The sequence below is a fragment of the Somniosus microcephalus genome, chromosome 21, assembly GCF_052327205.1.
Source record: "Somniosus microcephalus isolate GS21.2 chromosome 21, FLI_Smic_1.0, whole genome shotgun sequence".
NCBI lineage: Eukaryota > Metazoa > Chordata > Chondrichthyes > Squaliformes > Somniosidae > Somniosus > Somniosus microcephalus.
Window position 1 is genome coordinate 36,566,680 of NC_141007.1, and position 21,615 is coordinate 36,588,294.

Here is a 21,615-nt window from a genome sequence, read left to right on the forward strand (position 1 = left end):
ACCACCACCACCGCTCAAATCCTGGAATTGCCTTGATGTCTCCCCTAACTCTTTATATGTGGTTTGTCTCTCCTCCTTGGGAATTTGTTTTGTGGGAAATTATATCTGTGCGTTCGTTGCTCTGCAACACCTGTCAGACTAACGCACCAATTGCCCTAAAACAGCAGGTCCGCGGGCGATAACGTGCATCCAGTTCCGCTATGCCGCTCGCTTTAAAGCTTTGTGAGGTAATGCTGGTGGGGAGAATACCAGTTCTCTTGGCACTGAGTAATAGAGCTGTTGTGGGGATGGAAAAAGGATCAGGGGAGTTGTTTCGAAAAAAAAAAAAGCTGACTGGTATGAAATTCTGAAGTTCGCACAAAGATTGCTGAAACCTGCTCTGCGATGACTGCTGGCTACAGAGTGTTGCCATGACAACTGCTGATGTCATGCTGCTTTACACAACTGAGGACTATTCTGCAGACCAGTCCCGGCTACCTATTGAAAGAACTGTGGCATCCCAGGCTGCTCATGGGGGCCTCTGCATTCAGTAAAGGATGTGAAGATGATGGCAGCACTTGGGGTTTGTGTAAGTAGCTGAAGAATCAATGGCAAACCACTAGTGACATGACTACACACAGCATACATCAAAGGTATTGTGGACGAACAATAGCAGCAGTGACGGGAGTAGGGGAGATCAGAATCTATGAGGAAGCTAATTTGGACTGATGAATAGATGGAAGGAAAAAAGCCAGTCAAAAATGTACAAAAGCTAATAGAAAAAAATGAACCATCAAGATGTTTGAGTTGTGACTTTGGGGGTTTCAAAAGACAGGAAACAGATGATGAATGAATGATTTTCCTTGATTACGGTCCTCCCGTCTTCAGGACAGTGGACTGTAAGAAGCTGTAAACTTGCTCCCTGAGTGCAAAGAGCGCCCTTTGATTGAATGGCGTCTGCTGCCATTACCCTTTAGATAAGCAGAATAACGGCATTACTCTGTCTTACCAACCAGGTGCTGCAGTTTTGTACCAAATGGATCTGTTTGATGAGACAGGGTGACTTATCTTTCTGGCCTCTAAACTAGACAGTATCACAGCTTCAAGGTTTATCTTGTTTTAAGTGATCTAGCTTCTCGTACTCCTCTAGTTGGGTTATTATTATTCTCTAAAGTACTGCTGTCACTTTGCCAATGATTCTAACACTTTTGAAGGAACCATTTTGCCCACATCAAGTTGTTAGCAACAAAAATTGTGAATATAGTAATTTGGTAAAAACAAAATTCCTTGAAAAAAGGTACCTTATTATGTAAAATATGTAAGCAGAAGGAATAATCCTGCCCCTATTGATTACATGACAGTAACGTGGGCTCAGTGGTTATACATTCCTTAACCCAACACCTGGTTTCCCTGATATTGTTTTGATACAATAACAAACATGCCTATAATTGAACTTGATCCAACATGGCCTCAGAAAACTATAGGACCTTCCAAATTATGAGAGCCAGCAATCAATAAAACATTTTTTTCAAAAACAAGAGATGCTTACCAGTGGCTGTGTGGTCGAATGCACCACTGGGTATTGTACTATCGTACTGTGCCCTGTAAACTAGAAGGTTCCAGGTTTGATCACTACTCTGTGGTGATTTAGCTAATCTCAGGTTGGGTAACGGTAACAACCCAGTGTTCCTGGCCTAAGGGGCGGGAAAGTGAACCAGGGCTTCTGCTTCTGCTTTCTAACCAATGACCTGTGCTGGAAGAGTGCAAGAGTGTGGAAGTTGGATGTGACTCAGATGTACACCCCAGTCAAATAGCCCGTTGATACCCAAGGGATCATTTTTGGACTTTGTTGTTCCAGTGAGGACCCTGCCCACTGTGTGCTGTTGGTGGGGGGAGGTTCCCTGCCAGACCCCCCTTTGGTGTCAGTGCTAACAGGAAGAATGGCCACTTGATCGAGGCTCCAGCAAAGAATCAACGCTCACAGAACCACACCCCAATAGGAGTCAGCAACTTCAGGGAAGGAGGGGAGAAAACTGGGGATAAAAGAAATAGGTCTACAGGTGAAATGAGGTTATTCGTAAGCTCTTGTTGCAAAAAATGAGGCAATCCTGCTCCTTTAAAAGCCAGAACGAAAATATCTAATGATAGACTTTAGAGCCCAATCTTTACTAAGAGATAATCACATCTTTGTCATACAATACCACTGGGAAATGTTTTTAAAAACCTTCATTAAGTTCAAACAAATTTCAACTGCAATTTCTAAGGATAAGGAATACAGCTCAAGGCTGTAGAAAATTCTTCCGTTGAGATTAACCAAAATAATATTAATGCACAGCAGCTGACAGCAGAGTAGCTCTGCACTTAGAGCTCTGTGACACTTGCAGAGGAACCATCTTTTTAGCTCTGAAATGCCCACAACTCAGTAACACTTCTGTCTTCAATTAGTCACATTTTAAGGACCCACAGTGAAGTAATAAAGTTCTGGGATGTTGTGGGGTAATTCAGTGAATGAGCTTTGCATGTGATTCGAATGATTTTCGTGATTGATCACAGGACATTTAATTTAGTCTGTGCTGAGCAATTGTGCAAATACAACCACAATGGGTCTCTTCAATCTCAAAAATGCCACCATTTTTCAATGAGACGGCTCACTTCTGGCTTTTTTTTAACATTCCATCCAACACATTCCCCTCGCCCCCCACAGAAAGTCAATGAATCTTGTCCCAACAAGGAGTTGACACCTTCAGGAGGGGAGAACATACTGGTGGAAAATGGAGGAAGGAAAAAAGCTTTTCTGTCTAGAAAGCTGTAACATAAAAGGAGGACCTCCTTGAAGTATATGAAACATTAAATGGCATGGATAAAGTAAACCTCAAACATTACTTCATAGTACATCAAGAAAGTAGGATCAGAAGATGCAACTGGAAATGATGAGCAGTAAGTGTAGAACAGACAACAAGAAAAACCTCTTTACTCAAAGACTTTAATGAAGGTTCTTTTTGGGAAACATTTGGAATAATCTACAAAGCAAAAACATTTAAAATAAAAATAAGGCTCTTTAATATTGGTCTTTTAATTCAGATTCCATCAGCTGGCTCCTGCCTTTTATGTTGTTCAATCTCATTGTGTATGTACCTTTAAGGGAATAACTGGTCTCAGACTGCAGTACCGGCAGTGACCACTCCTGTATAAAAGGCACTAGCAGCCTTCTGTAGTTTCAGTTTCCAGGTTGTCTCCATTCAGTAAAGACTTGTTATAATCAACTCCTGCCGTCCGTGTCTCAATTATACACGGACATAATATTGGCGACGAGCAAATACGAACTTACCTACAGTCTGCACCGCCTCACGGGATCCATCCCTGAAGCGAAGTGAGCAGAGGTCGAGGCCAGAAAGAAGAAAGAAACAGTAGAAATGGGCGTCGACCGTGGGCATCCGCCTCTGAGTCAGCGGAGTTGAAGATTTGCAGGAGAGGCTGTCGAGAGTGGGGCTTGGTTCCTGTCGATGGTGCTTCAGCTAATCGGGCTGGTGGCAGGTAGTACACTGATCCTTCCTGGGCTGTGGCAGTCTAGAACTCGAGCGGGTGGCTTGCAACAGGGCCGAGCAGCGTTGTTGGGAAGAGGAGAGAGAGAGAGGGTGGCGCCCACAGGGCGCGGCCGGTGCTGCGAAGCCGGGCAGCGTACAGACCCGAGAAGAGGGAGGCAAGAGTCCCGCAGGGTTGTTCCGACGACGGGAAAATAATTTTAAAAAAAAATTAATTAAACACGCAGAAAGCCGCGAGGAGCTGCAGTTTACAACGGAAACCGTGGGAAGCAGCGCTAGCAACAGCGGGGAAGAAGGCAAAGCGCAGGAGGTGCCATTTTGTTAAATCGGGGAAGAAGGCAAAGCGCGGGAGGCGCCATTTTAGATTTCCAAGATGCCGAAGATTGGCTATATCACTGCTTTTGATAATGCAATAGAAGACTGGACCACGTATGTGGAAAGAGTCGAGGTACATTGCGAGGCAAACAAAATAGCCGATGAGAAAAAGGCATCAGTACTGCTAAACTTAATGGGCGCAAGAACGTACGGCCTATTGCGGGACCTGATTACTCCAGCCAAACTGAAGGCGAAGAGTTTTAACGAAATTGTTGCTATCCTACAGGAACACCTAAACCCTGCACTGCTGCTGATAGCAGAAAGATTTAAATTCCACAGGAGAACTCAGCATAAAGATGAGAGCAATGCTGATTACCTTACGGAACTACGCAAGCTATCAAAGCACTGCCAGTTCGGAGCAAGACTGGCAGATACCCTACGGGACAAATTTGTCTGTGGACTCCTGAGTGAAGGAACCCAGAAGAAGTTACTCTCAGAGAAAGAGCTGACGCTAGATAAGGCTTTCAGCGTGGCAGCATCGTACGAAGCAGCAGCCAGGGGCGCTGCGGAAATACAACAAAAGCCACAGGAATATGGCACCCACGAAATGACACGGGGATTTGCAAAATGTTATCGCTGCGGCAGAACAACCCATGACCAGAAGGACTGCTGGTCCAAGGACAAAATATGCAGGCAATGCGGAAAGATGGGACACATTGCACGAGTTTGCAGGTCTGGGAAGAAGACCAACGACAACAAAAAGGCTACTAAGGAACCGTACAAGAAAGTACAAAAGATGACGGACAGTAGTTCCGAAGACCAGATGAGCGATAGTGAATCCGGGAACAAGAGACTAAGCTGTCTCAAACTTCACAATGTAATCGCAAAAGAGGATCACCGAACCATTTGGGTCACCCTCACGATAGCAGGGTCCCAAGTCAAAATGGAATTGGATACAGGATCGGCTCTAACCGTCATGAATCGATGAGACTGTGGGGGACTACGGTCTCCCGCGTAAAGAAATAGGCAACACAGCGAGCTACAAGAAATACGTCTTTACTCCAACTCTCACAATACAGTACTGAATTCATAAAGCCCGCGAACCTGTGATGACTCACGGATTGGTCACCTGCTGAAACCTGATTGGTTTTCCTTCTCTCAGCAGCAGGCAAGTCTGAACATGCCTTATTCCTCTCAGCTTGCAACTGTCTTGCGGTGGGAGGGGAATACAGCAGTTAAAAGGGGATTATACAGGTTTATCTACATACGCACAGTGTTTCCCCAATGCCACAAGACTACGAGCGGCTATTCTCACACATACCCTTGAGAGAGACATCCATCGTCTTGAGGACGTATACGGGGCAAAAAGTATACCCCAGAGGAAAAATAAGGGTGCCTGTCGAATACAACGGCAAGAAAATACGGAAATTGTATCTCTACATACTGCAAGATGGTGGACCACCGTTATTGGGACGTGAATGGATCAGAAAGATAAGCTTAGACTGGCACTCCATTCAGGCAATGACGGTGGCTAGTAAAAAGGATGATGACGTCACTCCTGGACGAATGTCAACAATCTTAGCTAACGCCAAAGAGGTATTTCAACAAGAACTGGACACTCTTAAAGGCGTAACCACCTCGATAAAAATAGAAGAGAATGCAATTCCCAAGTTTTTCAAAGCAAGACCGGTACCATATGCAATTCGCCCAGCCGTCGAGGCAGAGCTGGAGAATCTGGAGAATGCAGGCGTGTTATCTAAGGTAGACTGGAGCGAGTGGGCGACACCCATCGTTCCTGTCATGAAGAAAACGTTAAACAATAAGTCTGAGGAGCCAAGGAAGGTTCGCATCTGTGGGGACTTCAAGGTGATGGTGAACCCAGTCCTTCACACAGTACAATATCCTCTTCCAAGGATAGAAGATATCTTCGCCTCACTATCTGGAGGGAAGCGTTTTACAAAAATTGACCTAGCACAAGCATATTTACAGATGGAGGTTGAAGAATCCTCCAGGAAGTATCTCACGATAAACACCCACAAAGGTCTTTACCAGTATCATCGACTGGTATTCGGAGTAGCATCAGCTCCGGCGATATGGCAAAGAGCGATGGAACAAGTCCTGCAAGGGATTCCGGGGACTCAGTGTTACTTGGACGACATCCTAGTGACAGGTGAAGATGACAGTGAACACCTTGACAACCTAGAACAGGTGCTCACTAGACTACGTGAACATGGGCTACGAGCCAATCGCCCCAAGTGCGAGTTTTTTAAGAAACAGATATCGTATTGTGGCCACGTGATTGATGAAGAGGGGTTACATAAGTCCCCTGACAAAATTGAAGTGGTAGTTAAGGCCCCAGCGCCTGAAAATGTGTCGCAACTGAGGTCATTCCTCGGATTGGTGAATTACTACCATAAGTTTTTACCGAATTTGTCCACAATTCTGCACCCACTGAACGCCCTACTACGAACGGGAGTAGCATGGAAATGGAGCAATGAATGTAAGTGGGCCTTTCCGAAGAGTAAGGACTTAATCACTTCAAGAGAAGTATTGGCTCACTACAACCCATCACTACCGATAAGACTGGCGTGTGATGCGTCTCCCTACGGCATTGGGGCCGTACTGTCACATAAATTCCTTGATGGGTTAGAGAGGCCGATAGCTTTTGCGTCACGCTCGTTAACTTCAGCCGAACGTAACTACGCCCAGATTGACAGGCCCTCAGCCTGGTGTGGGGGGTGAAGAAGTTCAATCACTACCTGCACGGTCAAAAATTTACTCTACTAACTGACCATCAACCTCTTGTCTCCATTTTCAACCCTCAGAAGGGCGTACCGATAATGACAGCACAACGGCTACAGAGGTGGTCCCTTTTCCTAGGGGCACACCAATATGACATCGAGTACAAAGGAACTAAACAGCATGGGAATGCTGATGGATTGTCGCGCCTACCGTTGCCGACGGTGGAAGAAGAACTTGCAATGGATCCAGTGGAGATATTCCACTCGACCATAGTCGAATGTCTCCCTGTGACGAATGCAAACATAGAAAAGGAAACACGAAATGACCCGACACTATCCTGGGTCTATGATTTAACGGTGAAGGGATGGCCAGCACATGGCGAACCACTGTTGCCAGCATTCTTGCCGAGAAGAGAACAGCTGTCAGTGTGCAGAGGAACCTTGATGTGTGGATCCAGAGTAGTAATTCCACCCAAATTGAAGGATAGAGTGCTCAATGAGCTTCATGAGGGTCATCTGGGAGGGGTAAAAATGAAGAACTTAGCCAGAGCGTTTGTGTGGTGGCCGGGAATCGATAGAGAAATTGAAGAGATGACCAAGAGCTGTACAGGATGCCAGAAGGTCCAAAATGCCCCACCACAAGCCCCTCTACATCCATGGGAGTGGCCCTCATCTCCATGGCAAAGGGTGCACATTGATTTTGCTGGTCCCTTCATGGACGCGATGTTTTTAATTGCGGTGGATGCACATTCAAAGTGGCCAGAGGTAATAAAAATGTCCTCAACCACCACAGAAAAAACCATCACAGTCTTACGAACCATATTTGCCAGGAATGGGCTGCCTGAACAGATTTGCTCTGACAATGGACCACAGTTTGTGTCTGAAGAGTTCCGGAGGTTCTTAAAGAACAATGGTGTTAAGCATTACACATCCGCCCCATATCATACAGCCACTAATGGATTGGCCGAGAGGTTTGTTCAAACATTCAAGAAGGCTATCAAGGCAATGTGTAATGAAGATATACCCCTACAACACAAGGTGGACAACTTATTGTTTGCCTACCGGAATGTGACACATGCGGTTACCAACCAAACTCCTGCCATGATGTTCTTCCAGCGAAGACTACGATGCCGCTTGGATTTGGTTAAGCCGAACATCAGAAGAGATGTGGAGAACAGGCAGTTTCAGAATATGAATGAAAGGCCGACCAGGCGTTTTAAGATAGGTCAACCAGTTTTGGCCCGGGACTACCGCACAGAGAAATGGCAGCCAGGAATGATCTGTACACGGCAAGGACCTCTCATGTATACCGTGGACGTTGGAGAGAGCATTGTAAGACGCCGTGCTGACCAGATTCTAGAGTCACTGGAAAACGTCAACTCCACACCACGATCTGATACACCTGGCGATGAAACCGAAGTACCAATTGCATCTACCGCAGAATCGGTGATATTGGAAGCAGACGAACCAAACAACGACATTGATCCCGACTCAACTTTACCAGAAGAACCTGATACCCCAAAGAGGCGTTATCCAGACAGAATCAGGAAGCCTCCTCAAAGACTGAACTTATAATTGCTTAACCTCAACCAATGTATCTAGCAACCGTAATTGTAATTGTAATTAGTTATCATTTAGTTGTTAAATGAATGTTATGTACTGTTTATCTAAAAGGGGAGGAATTGTTGTGTATGTACCTTTAAGGGAATAACTGGTCTCCGACTGCAGTACCGGCAGTGACCACCCCTGTATAAAAGGCACTAGCAGCCTTCTGTAGTTTCAGTTTCCAAGTTGTCTCCATTCAGTAAAGACTTGTTATAATCAACTCCTGCCGTCCGTGTCTCAATTATACACGGACATAATAAATCTGATTTCCATGAACTGGTAGCACAGCAGACTTGTAAATCTAGTAGTGTGGATTTTTCCCTCTCACAGAAGTAGGGTCGTGCACAAATCACACCTGCACAATCTGCCCCACAATCATTCTTTGCTGTCAGTCTAATTTATGTAATACCCACTGGAAATGTTATGTATGCTAAGTATGGTTATCAATCTTTAACTTAGACACTGTATTATCATTGTTATAAATCCCTGGATTAAAGTTGCCCATGTGAAGGTACGGCAAGAACTTTTAAGGACACAATGTGACTAAGAGCAGACTTTCCATAATTCTGCACCAGTATCAACTGTTGCAGACAGTGAGGCTGCGCAGTCTCCAGGCAGAAACCCCAGGAGGAAGGGGTGGAGTCGGGTTTTTCGAGCGGGAAACGGGAGCGACTGGAAGAGAAGAGGGCAGGAGCTCTAAAAAGAGGGCTCAGGAGGAACATGGCTGCCGCATCCCGTCCCGGGCTTCCAAACTCGGCCGCCGCCCTTCGTATTAGTAGCTCTGCATCCAGAACTCAAAGTGGGATTCAGTGATCGTGAAGAGAATTCAACGAAGGGGTTCGGAGTCGTAAGTCTTGCAGACATTATACATATCATGAGCTCCAACTTAAGCGCGCCAACGAAAGAGTGCACTCGAATTTGGACACAGGGACAGATTCTCCTTTGAATCCATGTAAATGGAGAATGTATGTTTATTATGTCGAGATTCATTCTAATGTATGCAAATGTCTAATTTAGTTCATTGACCTGTAATCTTCTTATACTGTCTGACGTTAAAACTATAAAGTAAGATAATTAGAATTAAGCCATTGTAGTAGTGATCTCCTTACTGGACTATAGAATACTGTCTACAACAGAGACCACATCTCACATATATCTAGAGAACCGTGAAGGGGTTACATTTAAATATGGTGGGTGAGCTTCCGGCATGGAAAATGCCTGTGACTGGGAGCAAGAAATCACGTATTGCTGCAGGATTTAACATTTAGAAGAGAGCAAACTTCTATGAAAAAAACAAAGTTTTCAAGAAGTGGAATGAGTCAAAGAGCAGTCTGGTTGCCCAGTGGGGTCATCAAGGTTCTTCTAGAGGACGTAAGGCAGGGGAGGCTGTCCCTCGTTGGCACTGAATGCCGAAGACCCTGAGGAAGAGCAGCCCAGGAGGAATGGGAGATGGTGTGAATACCACTTCCATAGTATTGCATGATTGGAAACAGTGCAGGAAAAAGTTAAATAATTGGTTAGGCCATAGTTAGAATACTGTGCCCAGTTTTGGGTGCCTTACTTTAGGGTGCCTTACTTTAGGAAAGATGTCAAAGCCAAGGAGAATGTGCAGAGATCCACTGAGATGATAATGGACCAAGTTTTAGTTCTGGCATTGTGGGTGTCCACCCAATTTTCTGAACGACAACATCCAAAAACCAGGCACATTCAGCAAATATACCCTAGTGTGTTTGCTGCTTGTCTACAGAAACTAGAGTTAGCAGCACAAGCACCAGGAAGGAGCCAGCTCACAGAATTCAACTTAAAAGACCAGTATCAAAGCCTTTTTATACTGGGGCTTTTAATGTACTGGAAGGATCAGCATCAAAGGATTGAATGACCCATTAGGACGGCAATAAAGCAGAATTAACAATACTTTATTCTTAACTCTATGCTTAATTTATTATTTGTCCTTCTTTGTTGCTTTTCCTTAACCTTTCTGCCCTTTGTCTGTTCCCGCAATGACAGCTATTTCCAGTTTTTCTACAATTACTCCTCTATAGTGACACCCCTGGCCAATTGGAGAGTGACAGCGGAACCTTTGGCAAGCGCTATTATTTTGAAAGTTGGCACAGTAAAAATACATTTTACACTTTCCCCCCTCATTTTTAAGCCAAGAACTATATCCCAGCAAAAGATGTGGGCAGGTGACTTGTTCCAGATCTCTGCTCATAGAGTGGGTGACTGGGAGGTTCCTGAAAGTGGGCTCAGTTGACCTGTCTGTTGATTCCCCTCCACCCCCCACACCACCTTGTTCTTTTCTATGGGGAAGCAGCTGGCTTCTGTTTCTCTTGCTGATCATCTGACTGAAATTGAGAATTGGTTGAACTGGGTGAGAGACGTATTTTAGTGGTGTGTCACAGGGATCAGTGTTCGAATTACTCAAGAGATGCTCCTCATACGCTCTGCTACCTTCTTTCATCTCCAGAACAACTCTGATGGATATATCCATACATTAAGGTAATAACAGCCCTTACATAATTTTCATTAAATTTACTTTGTTAATGTTTCTACTTTCTTTTTACTGAAAAACTAAGGTGTCCACTCATAATAAAAATATTATTATATTAATAGAGGCTGGAATCAGTTCCCAGGTGTCTAAATTAAAAATGGCACCAAAATGGAAGCAGTAGTAAATGATGAGAATCAACATGTACAAATTCTGGAGGAATTGGAGATGTTCGTCAGATATTTCCTCATATTACAAAAACTGTCATAGTTGGGCACTTTTGAGCACGATTCTCACTTCCAGGTTGGTCCTCACAGGTTCTGCTTCTTCCATCTCTAAAGCAAATCTGATGGATATATCCATACCTTAATATAAATATAACTCCTCACATAATCTTAATTAAATAAGCTTTGTAAATATTTCTCATTTTTTGTTGAGAAATCAATAAAAGCATATTGTCACTTGTCGATGTCTACTGTCGCATTCTTCAATCCATCAATCCGTGAATTATTTCCTCCCCAACATCTTTCAGTATCTATCTAATGACATTTTGGATGTTGTCCACAAGGCATCTAAGTTTTGAATATAAGAATTCAATTGGTGCCTATACAATGGTCCTGAGTTATACCAGACATCAATTTAATGTTATTTCTCAGTCAATAAAATCCCTGTCTTGACGTGCTGTAATATTATAATGGTCCATTCAGTTTGACATGGCCTCCTCCTGAATTATTTATTTTTCTAGCACTGCCCGCTTATGCTGGCAAATGTAAAAACGTAGCCTTTTGCATTGTCCATAATCAGCCACTGCTAAAATGCCCATTTCCATCTGTCTATATTTCTGTGTCAGCTATTGTGGCTGATAATTGCTGTAATATTTCATTAATCGAAATTTAGCAAAATTACATATAATTATCATGTAAAGTTCTAATGTTGGGGGCTTCCAAATATAGGCAAAGAGCCTGCACTGTTGCAATATATACATTAGTCATTGGGCTGTGGGCAGACCATACACATGCACACTATACACTGGGACAATGCATGCACAGTCTGCATGCTTAACCCTTTTGCCCCAAAGAATTTCAGGAATTTTCATGGTTTTTACTTCGAATTGGCTGGGTGAGTTCAGCATGATTCATATGGAAAAGGTTACATTTGGTTGTCCAGTGGTATTAGTTTACTAATCAGCTGCTTTCCATTGCCCCCGCCGCGCCCCCACCCCCCCCATCAGTGGTGGGATTCTGGTTTGTATCTGTGATTCACACTGGATTCCTTACTTCAGAAGGGCCATTGCAAGGAGGCACTAAGTGAAACAGAGGTTGATAAACTTTGGAGATGCAATTAAGGGGAGATGTTCTTGGGTACTTTCTAGATACTGGTTGATGACATAGTGAGGAGCTTGCCTAAGAATGGTGTGTGTGGTGCAAACATACAGGAGAAATAAAACAAGGAAGAAAATACATTGCAAAAATTGTAGGCAGGGAATGGATTTCATTCCATTTACTGCATGAGGTAATTGCCATGTATTTTAGGCCTCACTGTGATCTGCTTATTTGTACCTTGTTTGTCATGCTACATTATTTCCGTAAGCAACTTATTTATTTATTAAGAGAAATACTCCAAGATTAGGCTTTCAACGGCCTTCTTTTCAAATGAGGAAACATAGTGACCCCAATACCAGGTTTTAAAAGTATAATTACCCCTGAGATCTGCAATGGTCTAGTGGGCAGAGGGACCACCAGGTGCGATGCTCAGCAATACACACCAGCTTACAGCCACAGTTGTTGCTGAGTTAACTCATTTCATCTAAGGCGACAGTACCATTGAGCCAGGGATAAGAAAAAAATATCAGCCACGGTTGCTGCTCCAGGTCTCAATTTCTGACAGTGATACCTGCTGGAGCATATGTGCGTGCGTGCTTTGGACAAAGGCTTGCTGAGGCTTGTTTTTGAGGTCCCTCAAGATCAAATGGATTGGTCACACTCACTGTCGAGGCTCACACATGAAAAATGGCCACTTGAGGGACAATCTGGAGAGCACCTTGGAGCCGTAGAAGTGTGTCCCAGTATGCATTGGATGTTCAAGAGAGGTGAGAAAATTGGAGACAAAGTTACACCTAAGTTCATTTAAACAAATACTACCACCCGATGGCTGGACTCCCAGTTCATGGCTGCCACCTTGACTTAGTCTTTTGAGGCCGGGACACTTAAACACTTAAGCAATGGTTTGTCACTTACTCTCAGCTCCCAGCTCTTTTCTGCTCATTATTATCAATGAAGAAAACGATATCAGACGAGCGGCATATTTTTCCCACAAATATTTAAGGATCAGACCATTGCGGGACTTGCATAGCGCAAAGAACTCCAGAGACCACACCAGGAGTCCCAGTAATCTGCAGCCAAAATAATTCGTAATTACTTCACACTGTTTTAAACTAGTTGACTGTAGTCTAAAAGCATTCTAAGTTATTTTGTTGCATAAAAAGAATAAGTCGAGATGGTTTGAGAGCCGCACCTTAAAGCGCCAGTACTCTCTTAAACATATATTCAACGGCCTTTCTTCATTTTGAGCACAACGATAACCAAATAAACATTTACCTAATTCAGGCAAAATTCTGATTTAAATAGACAATTCCCATGTGCTCAATCCCATTCCATTGTGTCAGTGTCAGCTGTGGCTCAGATGGTAGCACCCTCGCTTCAGAAGGTTGTGGGTTCAAGTCCCACTCCAGGGACGTAAGCACATAAAGCTAGGCTGACACTCCAGGGGAGTGCTGCGCTGTCGGAGGTGATGTCTTTTGAATGAGATGTTAAACCAAGACCCCGTCTGCTCTCTCAGGTGGACGTAAAAGATCCCATGGCACTATTTCGAAGAAGAGCAGGCGAATTATCCCCGGTGTCCTGGCCAATATTTATCCCTCAACCAATGTAACAAAAAAAAACGGATTATCTGATTGTTATCTCACTCGGAGATCGAACTCCAAACCATCGTCAACATCTTCACCGAAGCGTACGAGAGCATAGGCCTTACACTAAACATCTGTAAGACAAAGGTCCTCTACCAACCTGCCCCCGCCACACAGTACTGCTCCCCAATTATCAAAATCCACGACAAGGCCCTGGACAACGTGGACCACTTTCCATACCTCAGGAGCCTACTGTCAACAAGGGCAGACATCGACGACGAAGTCCAACTCTGCCTTCAGTTTGCCAGTGCAGCCTTCGGTCGTCTGAGGAAGAGAGTGTTTGAAGACCAGGACCTCAAACCCAGCATTAAGCTCATGGTCTACAGAGCAGCAGTGATACCCGCCCTGCTGTATGCCTCAGAGACATGGACCATGTACAGCAGGCACCTCAAAGCACTGGAGAGGTACCACCAATGCTGCCTCCGCAAGATCCTGCAAATCCATTGGCAGGATAGACGCACCAACGTCAGTGTTCTTGCTCAGGCCAACATCCCCAGCATCGAAACTTTGACCATGCTCAATCAGCTTGATGTGCCTTAATAAGCTCCGAGACTCGATGTTAGCGAAACAAAACAAGGCTTTTATTAACTTAGAAAGTAACACGTAAAAGAGAGAGATGTCTTCCTTCTGGAGGCTGAGGCCAGACTGAGCCAGCTTACAAAAGGGGCCAGGTATGGGCGGAGCCCTACACACAGCACATTCCAGCACATTCCAATACATAATACAATGAGGACTGGGGGAAGGGAAATGACACTGAAACCGACCACAGTCACAGGCAGTGATGAATGGAATATATTTCATCACATTCACCCCTTCTATAGATTTAGTCTGTTCGGGGGTTTGATAGTCCTCTGCGACCGACGTGGTGCCGCGGGTGTCGGCTGGGTGTCCCTGGTAGCCTCCTGGGTCTCTGCCGGGGGTGCCACCAGGGTTGTTGAAGGGGTAGTTGGTGGGGGTGCCGTTGGCCGATGTTCTTCCGGGGGTGATGAAAGAGTAGTGGGTGGGTAAGGGTTGCTGTGATCATTGAAAAGAGTAGTGGGTGGGTAAGAATTGCTGTGATCGTTGTCGCTGCTATTGCCGTGGTTGTTGTCGATGCCGGCTGGGGCGACGTCTTTTATGGACACGGTGTCCTCCCTTCCGTCGGCGTGCCGGACATATGCGTATTGGGGGTTGGCGTGGAGTAGGTGTACTGGCTCCACGAGAGGGTCCGTCTTGTGGCCCCTCACATGCCTTCGCACGAGTACCGGACCTGGGGTGGAGAGCCATGACGGCATGGATACACCTGAGGTGGATTTCCGGGGAAAGACAAACATACGTTCATGAGGCGTGGCATTAGTGGCCGTACACAATAGCGACCGTATCGAATGGAGCACATCCAAGAGGACTTCCTGCCAGCGGGAGATAGGGAGGCCCTTGGTCCTTAGAGCTAGAGTGACTGCTTTCCACACTGTCCCGTTCTCTCGCTCCACCTGGCCGTTACCCCGGGGGTTGTAGCTGGTGGTACGGCTCGTGGCGATCCCCTTGGACAGCATGTACTGGCGTAGCTCTTCACTCATGAAGGACGCCCCCCTATCCGTATGGATGTAGCTCGGCATACCGAACAGGCAGAACAGGCTGTTGAGGCATTTAATGACCGTGGCGCTGGTCATGTCTGGGCAGGGGAAGGCGAATGGGAACCGGGAGTATTCGTCCACAATGTTCAGGAAGTAAACATTGCGGTCGACGGACGGGAGGAGGCCCTTGAAATCTAAGCTGAGCCGCTCAAAGGGCCGTGTAGCTTTGATTAAGTGGGCTCTATCTGGGCGGTAGAACCGAGGCTTGCACTCAGCGCAAGTGCGGCAGTTCCTGGTCAGAGACCGAACTTCCTCAATCGAGTAGGGTAAGTTACGGGACTTTATGAAGTGGAACAGCCGCGTGATCCCTGGGTGGCAGAGGTCGTTGTGGAGGGTCTGTAGCCGATCCCCGGTGGCGCTGGCACACATCCCTCGTGAGAGGGCGTCAGGGGATTCGTTAAGGGCCCCTGGCCGGTAAATGATGTCATACTCGAAGGTGGAGAGCTCGATCCGCTACCTAAGAATCTTATCATTTTTGATCTTCCCCCTCTGTTTATTGTTGAACATAAACGCTACCGACCGCTGGTCGGTAAGTAGGGTGAAGCGTTTGCCGGCTAGGTAGTGGCGCCAGTGGTGCACGGCCTCCACGATGGCTTGGGCCTCCTTTTCCACGGAGGAGTGTCTGATCTCGGGGCCTTGGAGGGTCCTCGAGAAGAAAGCTACGGGCCGCCCCGCCTGGTTGAGGGTGGCTGCCAAGGCGAAGTCAGACGCATCACTTTCCACTTGAAATGGAGTGTTCTCGTCCACTGCCTGTAGCGTGGCCCGCTCAATATCCTGCTTAATGCTTTTGAAGGCGGCGTGGGCCTCAGCAGAGAGCGGAAAAGAGGATGCTTTCAAGAGGGGGCGGGCTTTGTCGGAGTAGTTGGGGACCCATTGGGAATAATAAGAAAATAACCCCAGGCACCTTTTCAGGGCTTTGGGAGTGTTGGGCAGGGGCAGCTCCCGTAGGGGGCGCAATCGGTCGGGGTCTGGTCCGATTTCCCCATTCTCCACCACGCTGCCTAGTATGCAGAGGCGCGTGGTGTTGAAAACGCACTTGTCCTCGTTGTAGGTGAGGTTGAGTTTTTGTGCGGTTTCCAGGAACCTCTCGAGGTTCGAGTCGTGATCCTGCTGATTGTGGCCGCAGATGGTGACGTTGTCGAGGTAGGGGAAGGTTGCCTGCAAGTGGTGGTCATCGACCATGCGGTCCATCTCCCTCTGAAAGACCGAAACCCCATTCGTCACCCCAAAGGGGACTCTGAGGAATTGGTAGAGGCGTCCGTTCGCCTCGAAGGCGGTGTACGGGCGGTCCTCTGGTCTGATAGGGAGCTGGTGGTACGCTGACTTGAGGTCGATGGTGGAGAACACCCGGTATTGGGCGATTTGGTTCACCATTTCTGATATGCGGGGTAGCGGGTAGGCGTCTAGTTGGGTGTACCTGTTGATCGTTTGACTATAGTCGATCACCATCCGTTTCTTCTCGCTACCCCTTACCACTACCACTTGGGCGCGCCACGGGCTGTTGCTGCGTTCAATAATGCGCTCTTTCAGGAGCCTGTCTACCTCGGTCGCGATAAACCGCCTGTCCTCCCAGCTGTACCTCCTGCTTTTGGTCGCTATTGGCCGGCAGTTAGGGGTAAGGTTCGCGAATAGCGAAGGTGGCTTTACCTTCAGGGTAGCCAGACCGCACACTGTGAGGGGCGGCTGGGACCCACCGTACTTGAGCGTGATGCTTTGGTGGTTGCACTGGAAATCCAGGCCCAAGATCACGCTCGCACATAGGTTCTTCATGATTAACACTTTAAAATTATCGTATACAGTTCCGTTAACGCCCAATTGTACCGTGCAGTAACCCAGAATGGTCGATGTCTGGGTTTTATCAGCCATAGAGATGGTACCCTGAGTAGGGACCACCTTTAGGGAGAGTTGCTGTGCCAGTTCAGGGTGGATAAAACTCTCCGTGCTTCCACTGTCAATTAAGCATTTAACCCGGCACCCGTTTACCTCGATGTCCACCATTGATTTGGATAGCGGGTGCGGCCTGGTCTGGTCCACTGTGACCGATGCCACTGTAGGGCCCTGATCGATACAAGATGGCATCCACGCTGTCTGCTCATAAGATGGCGGACCCCACGAGGTCGGGCAAGATGGCGTCCAAGATGGCCGCTCCCACGGCGCACACGCGGCGGTTGCGGGTTTTCCGGCGGTTGGTTTTCCGGCGGGGTTCCCTCTGCACACCTTCCTGAAGTGCCCCTTCTTACCGCACTTAAAGCAGGTGGTGCCTTTCGCCGGGCACAGGTTTCTGGTGTGCTTTGGCAGCCCGCAGAAGTAGCAGTTGGGTCCCTGACGCGTCGCGGCTGTCGTAGGGCTTCTGGGGGGAGAGCTGGGCCCCGCCGGTGTTGGGCTGCCGGGCGGGGAAGATGCCTTCCAAGATGGCGGCACCCTCAGTGCGCACGTGGCGGCGTGGACGGCGCGGGCTGAAGAGTAGGCGTCCGAGTTTCTCTGGGCCACATCCAGGGACCGCGCGGTGTCCGCAGCCTGTTTCAGGTTCAACCCCGTTTTTTCCAGCAGTCTTTGCCGGATGTAAGTGGAGCTGAGGCCTGTGATAAAGGCATCGCGAACAAGCTCGTCGGTGTACACTGCGGCTTTTACATCTCGGCACTTACAGTCTTTGCCAAGCATTTTCAGGATGCTTAGGAACTCCTCCACCGATTCCCCAGGTCGCTGTGCGCGAGTAGCGAGTAGATGCCTAGCATACACCTCATTCGTAGGCTGCTGGTAATGCGCCTTTAAGATGTCGCAGGCAGCCAGGTACATATCGGCGTCTTGGATGAGGGGGTAAACCCGGTGGCTTACCCAATTCCGCAGAATTCCGAGTCTCATCCTCGCAGCGTCCGTAGCGTCTTTGACGGCTGCGGAATTGTCCAGGAAGAATTCCATACACTCAAACCAGTGTCCGAAGCGTGCTGATGCGTCCGGAGCATGTTGATCCAAATCCAAACGTTCGGGTTTCAGGAGTTGGTCCATAGTGTTGAAAAATAAGTTAATAAAATTGATGTGCCTCAATAAGTTCCGAGACTCGATGTTAGCGAAACAAAACAAGGCTTTTATTAACTTAGAAAGTAACACGTAAAAGAGAGAGATGTCTTCCTTCTGGAGGCTGAGGCCAGACTGAGCCAGCTTACAAAAGGGGCCAGGTATGGGCGGAGCCCTACACACAGCACATTCCAGCACATTCCAATACATAATACAATGAGGACTGGGGGAAGGGAAATGACACTGAAACCGACCACAGTCACAGGCAGTGATGAATGGAATATATTTCATCACACAGCTCTGATGGACGGGTCACATTGTCTGCATGCCCGAAATGAGGCTCCCAAAACAAACGCTCTACTCGGAGCTCCGGCACGGTAAGAGAGCCCCAGGTGGGCAGAGGAAATGCTTCAAGGACACCCTCAAAGCCTCCTTGAAAAAGTGTAACATCCCCATCGACACCTGGAAATCCCTGCCCCAAGGCCGCACAAAGTGGAGGAGAAGCATCCGGGAAGGCGCCGAGCACCTCGAGTCTCTTCGCCGGGAGCAAGCGGAAGCCAAGCGTGGGCAGCGCAAGGAGCGCACGTCAACCCAAGCACCCCACCCACCCGCCCCTTCAACTACCGTCTGCCCCACCTGTGACAGAGTCTGTAGGTCCCGCATTGGACTCATCAGTCACTTGCGAACTCATTTTTAATGTGGAAGCAAGTCATCCTCGGTTCCGAGGGACTGCCTAAGAAGAAGGAGGAGTTTGTGGAAGCTTGCTGTGCGCAAATTGGCTGCCGCGTTTCCCACATTACAACAGTGACTACACTTCAAATACTACTTCATTGGCTGTAAAGCGCTTTGAGATGTGTGGTGGTCGTGAAAGGTTCTTTCTTTCTTTCTTTTCTTTTTTTTTAATACCCTGTAGGAATGTCTAGTTCCTATCAAGAGACTGAGGTCGACTCAGGCAATCAAACAAACGATGTTTAATGAAAAACTAACAGAGTTTAACAACAAAGTGCAAGAGAACTACGTATACAGGTCTAGTCAGTTCGGAGGCTCCACGAGGACTGCTAGGGCGATCCCGTGGTTGGCGTCATGACATCATCACGTTTTTCCCGCCGGTGGGGGATCACGTGATGAACGACGTGATGTCATCACATTTGCCCGCGCTCTTAAAGGGACCGCGCTCTGTACATGCAAACAGTAAAAACAAAGATACAGACTCAGGCTGTAGCTAACATATTGTTAAAGGGAATTATATACAGTTGGTCTGAGTCCCTTAGTGGCTCCGCCACAACCCAACATATTAGTTGGTCAATTGCCCAACTTCTCCTGGAAACAACAATGACTCTTTAGAAATCACTTCTATGGAAAATATGATTTTTATTGAATGTTTTATGTTTAAACAGAATTGCTGAACAAATGATTAAATGGATGTGGCCCAACAATTTGCACATTGGCTTTTTAATCTGAGGTTAATAGAAGCTCGATTAAAGCTGACGCTTGTTGGCAAAGCAATATTTAATCAGGATTCAACTGTGCTGAAATAATAACAGAAAATGCTGGAAACACTCAGCAGGTCAGGCAGCATCTGTGGAGAGAGAAAAAAGAGTTAATGTTTCAGGTCGATGATCTTTCATCACCACCCAGGACAAAGCAGCCTGCTTGGTTGGCATCCCATCCACCACTGTAAACATTCACTCCCTGTCTGCAGTGTGTACCTTTTACAAGATGCACTGCAGCAACTCACCAAGGCTTCTTCGACAACACCTCCCAAACCCGTGACCTCTACCACCTAGAAGGACAGGGGCAGCAGGCACATGGGAACACCACCACCTCCAAGTTCCCCTCCAAGTCACACACCATCCTGACTGGGACATATGTCACCGTTCCTTCATCGTCGCTGGGTCAAAATCCTGGAACTCCCTCCCTAACAGCACTGTGGGAGTACCTTCCCCACACGGACTGCAGCGGTTCAAGAAGGGGGCTCACCACCACCTTCTAAAGAGCAATTAGGGATGGGCAATAAATGCTGGCTTTTCCAGCGACGCCCACATCCCATGAATGAATTTTTAAAAATTATGCTGATATTTCTCTTTCTGTAATATTGCTCATCGTCTCATTGCAGATATTTTGGCCCCGATTTTCTCCCAGCCGTCGGGTGGGTTTTCAGGCGTGTGGGCGGGGAAAATCGCAAAAACGGGGTCGCAACCCCCCCACCTGATTCCCTGCCCCGTCCGACTTTCGGACCGCCGTTTCTCTCCAACCCGAATCAGTCCCGCCCGCCGTTGGCGGGACTGGCTGTCGGGACCCTAATCAGCAATTATTGGCATGTTTAATGCCATTTTAAGGGGCCCTTGCTATTTTTAAGGGTTCCCCATGCTAAACACGGCTGCAGGGAACCCCGCTGATGAAACCTGGCATGAAGCATCCCGGCTTGCTTGCTCTCAGCTGCAGGTTATTCGGGAAAGCTGAGATTTAATCAGAGAGCATTTGTATGTTGAAGGACCTGGGGCTACTTGTTCAAGGCTTAGGCACAGCTGTGGAAGGTTGGAGCCTCACACACTTCTCCAATGTGAGCTCCTAGGAAGCCCCTCTCGCCACCCTCACTCAGCGCTTCCTCAGCGGAGGCATCTACCAGAAGCATGGGACGCCTTTTTTTCCTTCCCTTCTTGCCATTAGAGGATCTCCAGCAGCAGAGGCGGCAGCAGCAGAACCAGGAACAGCAGGATCAGCAACAGGAGCACCAGGCTGCTGCTCACTCACCTGAAGCTGCACAGGCCAGAAGGGGCCAGCGCTTGGAAGTGGCTTGAGAGCACCTTGCTGCGCATTAGGGGGCCATGGGGACCAGTATCTGCACTGGCAGTCCTACTCAGAAGGACTTCCATGAAGGTCTGGTTTCTCTGTTCAATACCATCGCTCCTCAAGAGATCTCATTCTCTTATGAGCACTCAGCATGTTTTCCATACCCTGGCGACTTATCTCCTCCATGGAGGTTGCTAACCTTTTCATGGTGATGCGTTCATGCGCCAATGACTCCACAAAGGTTTGCTCATGGTCGCTATGGACTCCTCCATTTGCTCCACACTCGCAGCGACCCGGGAGACAAAACCTGCCAGAGACTCCTGCATCTGTGCATGGAGATCCATCACCTCTTCTCTTGCGGATGGACCCAGAGGCAGAGGGTCGACATGCAACGCAGCTGAGCTGAGCTGGCAGAGTCCTGCGCCCTCTGACGAGGACTCTCCACTGCTGTCCCTGTCTCCAGAATCTGCTGAGGCTCACTTGTGAGCTGTGAAACACCAGGTGACAACACTACTCTATGTCCCGAAGGTCCCCCCTGAGGTGTGAGTGTCTGCGCTGG